The sequence below is a fragment of the Pinus tabuliformis genome, chromosome X (assembly GCF_031772625.1).
Source record: "Pinus tabuliformis cultivar Carrire ecotype Pingquan chromosome X, CPIR1, whole genome shotgun sequence".
Taxonomy (NCBI): domain Eukaryota; kingdom Viridiplantae; phylum Streptophyta; class Pinopsida; order Pinales; family Pinaceae; genus Pinus; species Pinus tabuliformis.
Genome location: NC_142308.1, coordinates 1186639500 through 1186658092, shown reverse-complemented (window position 1 = coordinate 1186658092; position 18593 = coordinate 1186639500).

The window sequence follows — 18593 nt, the reverse complement described above, 5'->3', positions numbered from 1 at the left end:
AACACCTAGTTCATTTTCTTTTCTTCAATCATGTACACATACATATAATGTACATCACACACATACACCCCCATAAGGTATACAACATCACACAATACATGCACCTACACCCATCATGCAACACAACACATACAACTACACTTGGTGTACAAAACAATACATACAACTACACCTGGTGTACAACACAACACATACAACTACACTCGGTGTACAACACAATACATATATGTACACAGAGTGCAAAAAAAATGAATGCACTTGTCATGATGCCATGACTACACAATGCACATGTGTAGTACCACATGTACACAACACAACATGTACGACATGCACACAATACAACATGTACACTAGTACCACATGTACAACATGTACAAAACACTGCCTGCACAATGTGTACACAACATCACATGTACACGACACCACCTGCACAACATGTACACAATGCCACATGTACACCACACTACTTGTACAACATGTATACAACACCACATGCACAACATGTACACGCCACCACATTTACACAACACCACATGTACAACATGTACACAACACCACATGCACACAACACAAAATGTACAATCATGTACATAACACCATATGTACATAGCACCACATTTACAACATGCACACGACACCATATGTACATAGAACTACATATACAACATGTACATAGAACTATATGTACAAAAAACCACATATCTAACATGCACATGACACCATATGCACACAACACCACATATCCAACATGGGCACAGTACGATACGTACACAACATTGCATATCCAACATGTACATAACACCATCTATACCTACCAATACATATGTAATATACACACAACACCATATATACAACATGCACACAACAACATATGTACACAATACTACATATACTACATGTAAAAAACACTAGTATTGCACATCCTAAGACCACACTATCCTTACCAAGAAACCTTGCTTCCAGTGTCCCTCTTCCATCCATGCTTATCCTAGCATAACACAAATCACACTGTTTTCATTCCACTGTTGTATCTCTCAGCATTACCTACCCATAACATAAACATAGGCATAGTAGAAATACATAATATCAACTCATTTACACATGATACTGACCTCATAAATTTTTCAAGGCTATTCTTCCCACTTGATTCCCCATAAGACCAGGAACTTCTTTCATGCCATTCACCTGAATAAGAAATCATTCCTCCACAAGAATGATCCTTGACAACCCTATCAAATAGTGACATAGATACATAGATACGTACATATCTATAAACATTAGCATAAAACAATCATGATCCTATCAGATAATGACAGATATACATATAAACATTCACATTAAAAAAAGCATGATTTCTGATGACCCTATCAGATAATAACATACATGCATACATGTATACATATATAGACATCAACATAATCATGATCACAACATAATTACCAAATAACATAAGGTCAAGGTTAAGATAACTCCCTTTATTCATGCACAACATGCACAACGTTGAGAGCAATGGTTCCCAACATAGCCAAGACATCTTATGCCTCGAATCCATTTACTTTACCATTTTGGTTACATTTCTCATGTTTGTACTGCCACTATCCATTTACCTCAATGGACTCCACTAGTCCAACTAACTATCATACTCTTGCCTTCAAATTCCCTTACTCATGCACCAAGTTTCATTTGGGTCTTATATTGCTTGCTAGGTTTCATTCAACTCTTCCTGAGCTCCATTAACTTCCTCCTTCCAAACCAATTCCTAATACCCTTAAAACATAAAGGCAAGAACAAGAAACAAACAAGAAGAAAACCATGAAACACAAATAGCAACACAACACCACAAACAAAGTGACAAGGCCTTGCACCATATGCAATCAAAACCCATAAACCAAGCTCAAACAAATCACAAAATACCAAAGTCACAAAACTCCCAACAAACACCATGAATCAACCCCATGGGTTCCCAATGCCTCCAAGGGAAATTCAACTTGAGCCTTCTTCAAGATTTCATGGAAGTATCTTTTGCCATGCATTCCTTGCATTATACTGCCATAAACACATAATTTTCACTGCATAAATAAACATAAAAGTATACTAGTTATCTTACCTTCTTGTGTCAAGCACGTTTCCTTGTAACTGAACACATACATATATCATCTCTCAAGGGACTCCAATTCCCTTGACAAATATAGCTATAACTAGAAACCAACTGTTATACCTATCAAATACATTTTCATGAATCTAGGATATATCCACATAAGGTTAGAAAAAATCAAGGTTAAGAAGACTTCATGTATGCAAAGCACTCATTCATTTGGAAGCACGGTTTCCAAAAACAGCCAAAGGAATTCTCACCCAATTCCTTTCTTTTACCTTTCACCTTTCTGCAATTGAGTCTTACTATGTATTATCACATCACCCAACAGATAGTTATATATGAAAATCAACTATTACCTGGTCATGCTAATACCAAGCATGTTTCCGTACAACTGCTCACACAAGTCAATCACATGTTCAAAAGTTCAAGTCATCATGTCTATTAATTTTAAATCTACCTTTACCATCACCAACAAACATATCACAATCACTAGTCATAATACTACAACTAGCACCCACTTACACTTAAGTACATATCAACTATTCTCAGCACATATGTGTTAGCACGATCATCTTAAAACAAGATCATTCCTTCATGCAATCTTATAGACACATGCTCATATCATGCAGGTAATAAAACATTCATATAACAATCAAATGACATAATAGAGACAAAACACTCAAACACCAAATGAACGACATAATCAAACATTCAAACACCAAATAGATAATATAATAAAAATCATACCTTAATGTATCTCAGGGTAGGCTATCTTGTTTGCACAATCAATCTAGATTAGCACAATATAACTTCACAAGGTATCAACTCAAACATAAATAATGTCATGATATCCATGACAATAACTAGCTAACATGTTCTCATCAGAAGCTCATAAATAATTGTCATTCATACATAACAATCACATATGCATAGTCAGTTTAGATTAGTACAACACAATATCACAAATATGTTGACTCGTACTTGAATATCATAACCATAACCTTTTTCAGAAGCCAATCTAGATTATCATGATACATATAACATCAAGAACTTAACGCAATAACCATACTCATCATGCATATGACCACAATTCATACAACAACAAGTTACTATAATTCATGACTATCCAACGCATATGCATATAACTGCACTGATTAAATAACACTTATCATACATGTAACCACAACAACCATATACTAACATACATGTACATGACCCTAATGCTTATGTCAACTATTAACCAACATATTTACATACCCACCATACAAACCTGTGTGATGATCTACTCTTAGCCCGAGGTCCAGTGCTGCAACCTCACTTTGATGATCTGCATCATAACAACCAAAAACATCATGATGACATAAAATACATATAATGACTGCACAATGCATGTTTGACCTACTATACATGCATAACTATGACCATTAGGGGAATTTTGAGGTCTAAAATGGGCCTCCTAAGAAAAATGTACAACTAAAATAAACTTTATAAGAACCAATAGGATTCAAGATGTTGATGTCAACCATGGGGGATGATTCACCATTTTTGGAGTAAAAAAGTAAAAGGATTAAAAAATAATAAAATAATAAAACTACTTTTTAAACTCATATTTTTAACTTATCTCATTAAGGTTTTACTCAAATTTCAAGCAAGAGTACTCGTTGGATGCAAAATTTAATTCCTCATTAGAGTACCCATGTTGCATACTTTTGATGGACCCTACTACATGAAAAATGAGAAATACATGAAAAAACGTGATTGCAATCACATTTTTCATGTATTTCTCATTTTTCATGTAGCAGGGTCCATCGAAAGTATGCAACATGGGTACTTCTTGGATGAGGAATCAAATTATTCATCCAATGAGTATTACCACTCAAAATTTGAGTAAACCCATAGGGAGATAAGTTGAAAAAATAGTTTTTTCATTTTTCCCTCTAAAATTTGATGATGTAATCTAATATTATTTTATTATTTTCACTGTTATTTTATAATTTCCTTAGGAGGCCTATTTTACACATCAAAACTCCCCTAATGCATGAAAATTCATGCATAACAACATAGACACTGACATGCATAACAAATGCATATATAATCGACATCCATTTATAACAACCACATTCAACAAGAACACCAACACCATGTATACACAACTTCAAAAATGACCATGACCATAAATACATAACACATTCCACCCATCCAGTCCAAGGGGTGAACCATGCTCTAATATAACTCTGTAACACCCTCCTCCCACATTTACCAAAGTTAACTAGTATGCTAGGGTAAACATGTGATGAGAGGATACTATGAGGTGATTCAACTATTCGTATAGTTGAGGAAGAGGAACCGAAAAAACAAAACCATTCTGACCTTCTACACATGCTACAAAACCTTCAAGATCCAACCAACCTTTCCAAGTGACCAACCCCTAATACAAATTGACATTTCACTGATATGGACCCTTATATTCTCCCATGACAAGCCATGCATGTGATTGATGCCTTCCAGTCACTCGAACAACAAGGCATGTCAGCGAATGTGGACTTTTTTAGCTAGTTCTGAGCTAGCGACCCCAAATTCCGTTCCACTTTTTTAGGGCTAGGATTCAGGCCACTACCTAGAACTTCATGAAACTTTCAAAAATGATAAATAACAATGGAATAAGGCTAATAATTCAATCATTGGTACAAGTACTTGATCTTACCCCTACTAACCATGACATGAATTTTGTCAAACATGTCACAAATATGCAACGTAGAGGTCATCACAACAGATCTGAGCATAGGGGTCTCATACTTATCTGAGATTCATAAAGAAGCGTTGATGCCTTATCATCTATTAGGTCGTATATTCATGGTACACTCATTTTCTAACAAGGCATAATGAGAGCCATACATCAAGTCTGTCATAAAACATACTCATAACCAATGTATAACCAATAGAAATAACATGGATATAACAACCATAAGAATCACATATGAATTAGTACATTTACACATAAAATACCAAGGAAAAAGAGCTCTTAATAATTAATGCATAAGCCAACCAGGTCTAGGACTTCCACGAACCACCCAGCCATAGATTGGATGAACCAAATATTTCTTTTAAGCAATAACCCCTGTGCCATATTCCAAGCATGAATGTGGTACTCACAACAAAACCAATCCAAGTTTCCTCAGGCTTTACCACAATCTCCTCTGGATCACTAGGCCCTAAACAAGCATGGATGCCACTAGATTTCTCAACCTACATCATGAGGAATTCGTCTACCTCCTATTATTTAGGATTTATTGCATATCATGTCATTCACAAGTTGAGGATTCATATGCCTAATAGAGACTCCCACCTCCAGGATTTTCCACATATCTCATCTTTCACCTATCAAGGATTTCTAGGCATGATCGAGGGAACACACCTCTAATATTTACTTTATATCTCGCCATTCAGTGGTCAAGGATTCCTAGGCCCACAAAGGTACACAAAATCCAGCTTTCCCACAATCCCACTTTCCCTGGTCCAAGTATTCTTAAGCCTTGTGTTCTTATTCAGAGACCACCTCACCCAATTTCGAAACCATATGGAAATCTAGCTTAACCAAATAAAAGAGAATCCATCACAGCATGGCTATCCAAAAATAAAAAGGAAAGGATGAAAATCACTATCACACCTGGAAAAACCCATGCCATTGACAACAATAGAACCAAATATTCACATGCATGTACCATGCTTGCCAAATATAATAAGGAAATCAAATGTAAATCGATCCCTACAAGTAATCCCACTGTAGTTGCTTGATCCTACTATTCCTTGCTCAATCTTTGCTTCCCTTTGCCTTATTTGTCCTTATTTTTCTTTCCTTGATCCAATGTTAGAGTGCTCCAAGAATGCTCTAAGTGTCCAAGAGTGTGAGAGAGAGAATAGAGAGAGCTCCAAATCTGAGCTGAAAAAATATACCAACTGATCCTCATAAGCCTTTTTATTAATGAGGCCTCTATTTTCTTCATTTTCCATTATTTTCCTTCAATTTCCTCCTAATATGCATCCTGTGACCTTTCACCTTCCTTTTCTCCTAATTTTCTTTATTTTCATAAATATAATGCCAATTAATGCCACCTTGCCTTTTCAAAGCCTTTTCTAATTTACTTTAGCCATAATAACCGAAATGAACACCCCCTATGATGTTTTCCCCAACATTCATCTTGGAACATGTCCCATGACGTTGGTCTTATATTTTTCCTTCATTAACTTTATTATATGGAATTTTGACTAGGACTATTACAAACATACCTTCTATGCCACAATTCACTTAGGTTGATATTCATATGTACTAAAGCTTAAGGAGGAGGAGGAGTTAGAAGTCTATATAACCTCCCATCATGAATCCCAATAGTCCTTGCATTTTCTATGCTAGATCCCTTAGTCCAAATAAGTACTTTGCCATCAATGAATGTTATCCTATCTCCTTTATCTTCTAAACAACAAATAAAATAGAATAAAAATTCAAACCCAGAACATAGAGGATGTTGTTAAGATGAATGTTCATGCCGAATTCCAACTCTATGGAGGTAGATCCAATTCTTTTGACCGGATCACTATTTTTGTCTCTAAGGAAATTTGTGAGAAGAACTTCCTTTATATAGGGCATTGAGATGTCCATGTTCACCTGTCATATCCCTTGAGGCTCCATTATCAATTTCCCATGTGCTTTCATCTTCAAATGAACATGTAAGTGAAAATTAGAGACTTCCATCCTTGATTTCTTTATATAACTAAGAGATGAAGTTGGTGATGAATCCTTTGATGGATTCAAAGAGACTCCTTAAAGCCTTGAGAGATTCCTTCATGTACCTTTCCATTGAAATAGAGAAAAAAGATAGTTGCTGCAACGATGTCTTCAATAAAAACTATCAACAAAGTGTGATCTTAAAGCTTCCTTCCTTCACCTTAACTATGATACCATGTTGAGAAACCAAGTGTTAGATAGTTTAATTCTTGATTCCTAATTCTTGATAATTACTTGTGAATGTTATATATCTTCTTATTACTTTTATGTTCTCTTCATTAATCAATTATAGAAATGTTCAAAGCATAAATATCATAAAGAGGCAAAGAACACCAGAAATTAGGCTCAAAGCCAAGGAAATACCCCACAAGGACGAAAACCCAAAAATCCTTCTCTTATAGAATCAAATCAAAATGAGATATTCAAGACCCAAGAATAAGAGCAAAACAACCACAAAGATTCCAATTCAACCCTCCTCTAAGTCTCCTCCAAGTCTCCTCCAATCAAGTAAAAAACAACACTGGTCAAACCTTTTGAAATTTGATCAAATCACAAAACATTTCGGCCCTACAATAGAGGCCAAATTTCGGCCCTATAATGACCTCATAAAACCATGAAAAAAGTTCACACGTGTGAGTAGAAATAGGGTAAAGAAACTTGTATTCTCTCTCTCCTTTGGATTCCTTCTCTCTCCTTTGAATTTGATTGTCTTTTTTTCTTGATTAGGCACAAAAATGATGATGTTGGGATTGTGAATGAATGACCTTTCAAGAGGTTGAGTTGATTTGTATATATATCTTTCCAAGGGGGTCTAATATGTGACACATAGGCCGACTTGACCAAAGAGGGTTGAATTGGTCTCTTTGTTGAATTTTGACTCAAAAATAAATTTCAAAATATTTTCTTGCAAAAATCCCAAATGATACTTGACTCAAATACATTTCTTTTTGACTCGTAATAAATTATTTTTGACTCTTTTGACTCTATAAGCATTAAGAACATGCTTTGAACAAAAATAAAATAGTAATAATAATGAATATGATAAATATATTAATGACGAAGTTACATTACATTACGAAGAGTCACACTAGTTACAATTTCAATAGTATATCTTTCAATATTCTAGAAATCAATTCTATGATTATTTTATAGATGGTATTACCATGTGAAATACATATGAACTAGTTAGAGGAAATTGAGTTATTATATTTTAGGATCGAGGAGATAAATTTCACATCAAAGTTTGCTAATATTTGACAAAAGGTTTTATATTACTTTATTACCTTTGGAAAATCATCCCTAAGAAAATCAAAACAACCTAGATAAAATTTGACAAGAATCCCATTAGGACCTAGGTTTTTATCCTTCTAAATTTTTTGGAAGACCCTAAGTAGTTCATGCTTAGAAACTTCAACCATCAGTTGATCAATTCCTTCTTGATCAATGAAGTTAGGAAAGTGATTGACAATGTTTAGAATGACATATATGGGTGCTTGCGTGTCTACCTTGAATAGATTCTAAAGATGGAGGGTCCCTTCTACTACAATTTCCTTGAAGGGTGTGGCCTTTATCCCATCTACTCTACCAATGGCCCAAATTGTTTTGATGTTATTCCTATTTTTTCAAATTGGTGGAAAAAAATTTTAATTGCATTCGCTTCTTGCAACCATAAGGCTCCAATTTTCAATATCCATTCTTTTTCTTTGTCGATGTGTTTCTTCCTCATGGATTTCTCTAAGGACTTTATTTCATCCTTTTATTGATATGATCTATGGCCCTACCATTCCTCATTGAGACAATGTTGAATCTTAGATTCTAGTTCTAAAAGCCATTGTCTTCTCTCTTCCCTTTTTTGTTCCAAGATATTACAACATCCTTATGAGATTTGCAAGGAATTGGAGGGTATGAGATTCTTGTGAGGATGGGTCATAAGGTCTCCATCTCCCCTTGGTCATTTCCAAGAATAAGGGGTCCTCCCAATGTTGATTTTAATTTGAAGGGACTAGGGGGTTATCTAATCAAGAGGCTAGTTATAGAACTATGGGGCTATGGTTTGAGTCCCTTATTGATGGAACCGTTTTCCTACTCTATATATTTTCTTCTAAGAAATATTATGAGATAAGAAATCTTTCAAGTCTTTTTTCCACCCTTTCCTCCCTTATATGCATATTTTCAACCTATATATATATACACTTTATTTCTGATGTAAATAACAAGGTTTGAGTCATATTAAAAATTACAAAAAAAAATTCTTTTTAATGAGTATTGAAGAAACCCATGGTTTCTAAGAAGTTTCATTTGGTGAAGATTCGTGTGTCATCGGTATTTTCTCTTTTGTCCCTTACAATTAAGAGAAAGACAAGTAATTTATCATATAAAAATATATTTTATAATAAAACTTGTTTTATATTATTGAATTTAAATAATTTAAATGTTGTGACTAAATATAAATAATTATTTAAAATAAATTAAATTACATAGTTAGAGTATAAATGTAACAATATATAAATTTTTAGTAGGATCCACATAAAAGAGTCAATCCTTCAATAAAATCGTTAAAAAGGGGAGAAAAATTTAGTAGATCAACTAAGATTTTATTCTTAATACTTTTTTTTTAATAAAAATCTACTATTATGTACTTTTTTCCCATGGAAAAAACTTAGCAATTTTATTTATAAAGACAAAATTACAATGGTATATGTTGAGAGAGTATTCAAATTTTACCTTTATAGACTTCTATCCCTAGTAAAAAAACTATCACTTGCAATTCCAAAGATACTTTTCAAATAATTTTATACCAGGATCTATGCCATTGTAGCAATATATATTTTTATGATCAAAATTTTCAACAAAATATATAGTCCTCATTATACATCGGAAAAAATTAGTTGATCTTCCCAGAGGAACTTAGTTGATATATACATGAAGATACATTGATCACAAAGCTCTAAAGTAAGTAAAAGAGATTGAAAATGAAGGAGCATGAACATATTCAAAGGAATGACTAGCTTTTTGTTAATGATCTTCCAAATCCCATTTTCCATCCATTATTAAATAACTTTTTCACTTCATAGTTCATGTCCCTACAAAAACATGAGCAATAAATGTGAGAGAGGAATAATATCAACAATAGAATGACATAATAAAGAGGTTGTAGTGTGATTTTTCACAAATTAAATTCTCCTTTTATCCATTGAATCATAACTAGAGAGTCTCCATAAATTTAGATTTGACAAATCACATTTTCCTAAGTGAGCATTAAGACTAGGTTTATTTCCATGAGTTCACGAAACTTATTTGTGTCACTACCCAATGTAGCCTTGAAATAGATGTTATGAGTGGGGGATAGATGGATTTGTTTAAAATACATTCTTCCTTAAATTGAAGAAATGTTAAAAGGATATTTATACTTTGGATAGAAAATTTTAATGGCATGGTATCCTTATCTTCAAAGAGCTTAGAAATTCAAGGAAACCATATTCTGTAAGCTAAGGTTAGAAAGGGATTTATATCTCTTTGTGGCTTTATTGATACATCAATTACTAAGGGATTATTCAATGAAGTTCCCCTTCCAAGTATAGATTAAAATCTCCAAGTGATCTATTTATTTCCAAAAATCAATAGTATAAGAATAAGTCATAATAAGGTGAGCGTTTCTTGCCAAGTCATCCTTCTAGAGACAACATTGACTCGATCCCTTATAGCTTCTTTTTTGAAATATGTCCATGTTAAGGATTTATTGTTTAAAAATAACCACATGAATATTTTTTATTTGGATAGATATTTGAACTTCTAGATAAGCCTTGACCACCAAGGTTATGGGTTATCATTACCTTGAAGAGATAAGGATTTGTATCATGGTTTGGGGTCATAGTTACCTGTAGGATTCAAAGACTATATGAGATAATAATATTGATCATTCATATTTATGAAAAAATATTCTTATCTTTTGAGTACAATATTTCCATATGTTTTTGTGCTCCTCTTAGAGTCTAATCTCTTTTAAGGAATGGCATTGTTGTTGACTGTCCAAAGTTTTGATTCATCAAGTTACTTGTCTTAGAGTATAGTATCCTTAACTTTTTGAGTCTAGAACTAGTTGGTTTGGGAGCCTATGTGCATAATTGTTTCCTATTGTCATGTAATTTTTATCATAAGCTTATATAAAGATGATCTATTTAAATATTTTCCTAAAATTTCTAGAAAAATGTCATTTATATCTTTTTCTTGTTAGGGGAATTATGTGGTTAATATTACTTTATGTTGTACCTAAACCCAATATTTTTATATATATAACATAAATCTATCTTAGCTCATGATTTATTATGCATCGAGAGGGATCAAATCCCTCTAAGTACAAATCACCCCTCATTCTAAAATGGTTTGCACCTCAAGAGATTGTTTCCTCTAGGAACATGACAAATATGGAATAAACATGCACAAAACAAGTTTCAATAAGTAAATACAATGTTGTGAGTTTTAGGTAGGTATAAACCAATACATCCATATTTTTATTTGTAGAGTAAAGGAAAATGTAAATAAGGTTTCTCAATCGATTTTAGGAAGTGATGCAAGAGAATCTTTCAAAGTCAAAATCAATGGTTAACTTCTGAAGCATATTAGAAATTTATGGGAGGAAGTCAACTTCCTCAATGCCTTGAAATATTGTAATTTTGATTTGATTTGATTTGATTTTTATTTTGTTCAGTTGTCATAGTTCTACAAAGATTTCGAGTGTGTTTTGAGAAGAGAATATTTTTCCACTTAATGTAAAGAATATGTGTATTTTAAGTAGAAAGTTGGAGGGGTTAGACAATATAGGGTGAATTTGAAATTTGTTTGGAGTTTCCCTAGGTATAGAGGATACCAACGTATCTATTTTGAGTGAGATGTTTTAGGTATAAATAAACCCCATTTGCATGAAAACACATAAGTGGGAGTGGTGTAACATGCACCCTTACCACACACAACCCATACTAAGGATAGAAGGAGGAAGTTACTATGATTGAACCAACCTCTAATGTCTAGTTATGAAAATGGGGCCATAAATTTTTTGATCTTTTCAGCTTCATCAAAACCCAAAGTAACAATCACCATTGATTTCGTCTCATCAAGACATTTCCAATGATATAAAGTTTACCTCAATTTGAATCTCAAATAAAAAGATATGGCTATTTAATGTTTTGGCCACTAATCCTTGCCATGTCATCTTGTATCGCCATGTGGCTTCCCACATCATGGCCATGTAATCTTAAGCAGGTCCATGATATTCATCCCGCCCCATGGTTGCCACCATGGCTACACCACATATTGCTAGATAAGGCCCTGTTGTGCTACTCAACAACCACACCTCCCCCCATTTATTAGTTTAATGGTTAATATTCTATTAATAAATGGGGACCCTTTATAAAAAACCCTCCAAGAAAAGTTTAGCAGTTAGGCGTTCTTTTAACTTTTAGGAATAAATCAAGATATCGAGTCAAAAGCCTCTAAGACTAGCAATTCCCGCCTTTTCACATACCGCTGGACCAAGTACATTGAAGAGTTAATTAACAAATGAAATCCATGAATTGCGATAGAATGAATCACTGCTTTTAACTTAGAATGCGTTAACCTTATTGGATAGCATCAATTTTCTTAAAAAATCCAATCTTATGAACTGCGCGAGCTTCCAAAATGCGATAAAGCCCGGACCTGACAAAAGAAAATGTTATAAATTGTAAGTTAAGTCCGCCACGTAGTGAAAAGAACTTTACGAAGTAATTACTCCTTCAGGCAAACTACACTCCAAACAAGATACCCCGCTTATCTTGGATCCAGCAGAATTCTAAAGAACTTTGAGAAAGCACACAATCAAATATGCGATAATGCTATTTACAATATTGCATTGCAATTGTAAAATTGACATTCTCGCAGTTAGAACTTGCCACCTTAAAAGTTTTTCCTTCCCGTTTGTGATGCAGTAATTTAATGAGTAATAAAAGCAATGATAAGGAGCCTTAGTGGCTATTTAATGAGTTTAATGGAATTTATGTTAAAGAGCGGCTCGATGTGATACGATATCTTTTCTTCTGTGTTCTGAATAATAGCTCCTATCTTGTCACCTTTTTGAGGTTAACTATATCATTTATTCTCAATTTGATTCTCGTGCATGTTTATCTGATAAGTTTTGTTTTGCTCCATTTCAGGAAAACTCTACAGAGAACATCATTGGAAACAATGGTGAAGAAGGGGAAGGGAACTACATCTGAGAAATAAAAAATGGTGCCGCTTTTCTCTGATACCACATGCAACAAAGATGGAGGAACTTCGACATGGGAGCCCATGTACAACTTGTTAGAATAAGAGCAGCCCAGGCCATTGGTAACAAAGGCCATGGCGGATGCTCATGAGTCATCTGATGCCTCTTATTTCAAAACAACATGTTCGTTCCTACACTGCATAGTTTCAAGACAAAAAATAATCCCATACATGGACATGGTCGAATGGGTAATTGACGAGGTAGACATCACAGACAGAACCTTCAAGAATCATGGGCAAGAGGTCATGGGGTCTTTCTCAGTGGACAACCTATGATTAATGTACCAGTTACCAGATTTGTAAAATCTCTACAACAAATAGTTCCTTAAGCAATTCGCTAAAGAAAATGAGGACGCCTCAAACGTCACGCAGACCTGGAAATCAACCGAAGTCAAGCTAAAACAGGATAAAACTGGTATGTACTCAACAACATCCATTTCTCCCCCTCATCGTTTTGCAACAATAATGATATGTAGGTTATTTGGTAGACTCGATAGCACCAAGTTTTCCATGGAATGGCTCCTATTAATAGATGCAACAGTGAATGCAACAGTAATAACTGGGCTCAAAGTTTATCAGATAATCTGGTGAAGGCCATTATATAATATAGAAGGAAAAGAAGTCCCTCTTTAAGGGTTTTTCCCCCTTTTTTCATGAGTGCTTTTGTTATGGATATAATCTGGTTTTTCTCTCAATTTCCCAATATGGGATGGAAGTGGAATATACAGAACCCGCTTCCCATCCATATATACCATAATATTTTGTGGGAATCTAAATTCCAACCCCATTTTTATAAAATTTGTCTAGGGGTTATGCTACCCATTCATAGAGAAGTTTATGATAGAACCACCCCTAGGTTTTCTAAAGAGGCCGAAGTAGATATCTTGCTAGTAGCTAGATGGTTTGTGGAAGAAACATTCACCTACATTAGAATTTTTGGGATCATTGCTACGCCACATGTCCTCCCATATTATGTCCCTGACAAATTAATGGCTAGAGAAATAGCGTACCAGACAACAGGGGAAGGTGGAATGAGCAGAAAACTAAAAGAGAAAAGGAAGGCCATTTTGCCTACATTCCCATTACAATGTGGTGCTTTTGCACTACACGATTATGGAAATGCATTAAAAGAAGTAGAGATTATTAAGTCTCTGAAATTAGCTACTATTCCAGGAAGGAAGTACGACCCAAATGGCATTGTTAAGGAATTTACTACTACAGTAAAAGTAAAATAGTTCACCCACAAAGAGGATGCCTTTGATGACCTCTTCCTACAGGCAGAAACATTTTCACAAGTTTTGCATATGGCATCACTACTTTTGACCCCGAAAGATGTTAAGGCTTTCCATGTGTACAGGAAAAAGAGATTATTAAAGGTCCCATTGGACCTACTACAGATTGAACCAATAAGGGAGCCAACTCCCAGCGTAATCTTGGAGGGAAGCTCCAAAGAAAACTATGAAGAAGAAACCCAAGAGAGATCTACGCATGAGTCAGAGCACTCAGAGTGGCAGTCTCAAAATGGGGGAGGAAACACCAATAAAGAATCTAAAAAAGACACAACTCAAAGTATAGAGGAGATGACCGAGCAAGCCAAAGCAAAGAAACAAGCAGAAGTTGCTTCTACTTCAACTCAGTCAGGTAAAGCTCCAGTCATTGACCTCGAAAAAGAATGGGAATAGTTCAACAAAAAGCTCCACACATATACAAACCCTTAGCAAACATCTAGAAATCAAACTCCCTAGCAAACCCGTCATAAGTCAAATCCAAAAACAACAGAGGAAAGAGCTACAGGCACTCATGACGTTGAGATCATTCCTGTTACTCCTACTTCATAAATTATTTTAAGAATTGAAGAAAATCCCCCTCTAGATGTGTTCTGTAGCCCTACCCAAAAAGCTGTAGTCAAGAGACAAAGGAAGAAAAGAAAACTGAACGATGTAGCTGTTACGACTTCAGAAAATGAACCAATGGACATCGTATGGAAGGACTCGCCTATAGACCCATCTAAGAATCTCACAAAGCTATCACAATTTGTGGGAGCCCATGCCACAATAACTCTTGACAAGGCAACAGAGGTCCAAATGCTACTCAAGGAAAAGGAACAGAGAATTCTGCTACCAGAATAGAAATTAGCCCAAGAAAAATCTAATCAGCAAGTAGAATTACAAGTAGCCCAGCTCCAAAAGGAATTCGAATAGATGAGAATACAACATCAATCCATCTTAGTAGAAAATGATTTGTAGATACAAGCCATGATAGATAAACTTAGAGACAATCTACAAATCGATGAATTCATCAAGGAAGTGCTCAGCCTCAATTTCTTACTAATGTAGAAAAAGGAAGTATTTTTCCAAAAAATCTCGTGGATAAATCCTTATTGCAATACCAGTGATAAATTAACAAACCAAGTTATTGATGTGAGGCTTGAGTATGACGAAATCCACAAAATGGTTTTTGAGTTTATTACCTGGAAAGAATCAAAGGATGGGAGGAAGGATGACTTGCCAAAGCTAGAAGAGTCTCATAGAGATATTCTTTTCACATATTGGGATTCTCAGTTGAAACAGGTGGAAAGGGAAACACTGATAGCAATGACAAAAGCAAACAACATAATAGAAGCCGTTAACGAAAATCTTCATGGCACCAATCTGGTCAAGGAATGTGTACCAAGGTTTCTTCCTAAAGCCAAACAGCTAGAGAAGCAGTGGAAATAGGTAGCACAGGAAAAGGAGGAGGTAATCAAACAATTAAACATGATGAATTGGGAGGCATACTGGCAATTTTTAATGAAACGACACAGCCAATGGATGACTCTGAGATGTTTAACAACATCTACACAAAATATGGTGCCAACACTAACATATGCCATATTTTCTGGGCAGTTAAAATATGTGATCAACCAACCGCCTCAGCTAAAGCCCATGACTGATATTTGCGACCTTAGAGATCAAGTTCAAAGGAGCTAGTAATTAATTTATTTTTCTTTTGGTTTTATTTTTGCATATTCCTAGGAAGTTTGTTTGAAACCTCCTCAACTATTTTTGTAATAATCTATTTTAAGACATATAGTATAGTATTTAAACCCTTCTCATGCATTTAAAGAAGGGTCTAGAAATTTTATCAAGAACACTTTTCAAAACATTTCACTTCTATACTTTTGAGGAGGTTTTGATAAAATGAATGTAACATGATCTATTTTCTTTAGATATCTAGCATGCTCTACTCAAATGCACTTTTGTACTGCTAGAATGTGTTGGATTGATTGAAATTGGGTCAATATTGTGGAAGCACATGAGCATGACTTATCATATATGGTACTTTTATCTTATGATCATGTTTTATTTATGTATCAAGCAATACTTATTTTTCAATTGTTTTATGTATGAAAGTCAGAATTATAGTTTTAGCATTATTGCACTTCTATATGATCTTAGCTTTGATTCCATTATGAATACATGAACGATTTTATATACTATATATTTTTCTCAATCGTTTTGTCTAACTATTTATCCAAAATGATTATTGTTAAATGATTTAATTTCTTGTCGTAATTGAATGATATTTATTACCAATTGCTCTAAGACATCTTTGTAGATCGCATATCATATTTGATTCCCAGGTATACTTATAGTTAAATGATGTTAAATTAGAATATATGCATATGTTTAGAAGTTAGATTAGATTACACTGAGCTTAATCATTTCCTGTTACATCATATATAATCTCGCCATCACTATCAAATATTTTATGGGAAACTAGTCCCATTATCCCTAGTCAGAGCCACTATACCAAATGGAAAAGGAGCTACTTTCAAGGTCCGGACTGGGTGGTTTTCCCCCATGTTGTCGCAACGATTTTCGAGGCTTCAACAGGCCCACAAGACTAGCATGCCACAGATCATGTTATAGTTTTATAACTGGCATATGGGGTTTTTCCATTATGGAAAGCCCTTTCCATGCTTGTTACCACCTATCTTGGTTCCTACCCTTTTTAAATAGGGTGAATCCATCTTCCTTCCAAATCTCTAGGGTTTGGGACAAAAATTCTTTGTCATGAACTAACAAAAATCCCTCCAATCCTGGGATAGACTTCCCAACCATTTTTTTGAAGCGCACAAACACACACACACACATATAATGTAACCAAAACAAAAAATGGGTCTCTACCCTTGTTGAATGATTGGCGACTCTCTTGCAATAAGGAGATCGAAAGCCCACTATGAGTGGGGCCCACCATGCAAAATAACCATGGGATTAAAATATTGGGCATTCCTTTTTCACCTCCACTTAAAAACTCTGGGGTATAGGGTGCAAGAAAAAACCCCTTCCTAGTTATAATATGGAAAAGTTCTATTAGAAACCAAGACAATATTGGGGGGGTGGGGGGGGAATCAATATTGTGTGAATTTTAAGACTTTATTTCACTTAGTAAAGAATACTAGGACACCAATAAACACTTCAACAATGATTCATATGAGCTTCACAAGAATCAACACAAGTACAAATAACAAAGAGATTCTTCCATTTTTTCTTCAATTACTTTCACAAAGGCAAGCTTCAAATTGTTGTTACAATGTTCTTGTCTACAAGCAAAAGGAAGCTACTACTCCCTAATTTATCAACAACTATTGAAAGGAGTTACAAAATTTATTTTATCAACTACTATTAAAAGGATACACAACCCCTAATTGTTTACTAGTCAGTACTAAAAGGAGCTACAACCCTTGATTTGCAAGATGCCACTTTCTTTGACTTCCTTCATTCACATTTCATTCCATTTTCAAATTAAAATGATGAAGGTCACTCTCTTTCATAAAACAAATAAATTCTCACCTCAATCACTCACCCCAAATACCATAAAATCACCTTTAGCAATATTTGATCATTGATCAATCCACCATATACACCAGCAACATCAATTTCATCTACCTTTGAAAAACATCGTTAACCCTCTCCTTCTTGCAAATTCGATTATGATTTTATAGAATTTGAATTGATATTTTTAGTTTTTGAACTTCTAGTTAAGTGCAACTCTTTTCCATGCATAAATTCAAGTTTCTTCTCATTTACTAATTATTCCATGCCTTCTAAAGGTGGCCTTGAAGTATTCAAGCTCTAATCTCTTGTCTCTGTAAGAAAATCTGAGTTAAATTGCCCAAATTTGAAATTCTACAATTTTGCAGATTTTAGCGGGACTTTTATAAATTTGGCACACCACAAATTTGGATAATTTTCCAAATATATAGTTAATTATAATATTTTCTGTCAAATTCAGCAAATTCAACTTAGCTATGGATAAATTGTTCATTGACTTTAGCAAACTTCCAAATATGGCATACTTTGCCAAAAAATTTGCCAATTTTTGTTGTTCTTCATTGATTGATGGAGTGCCTTCCTGTTAGCACTTCCA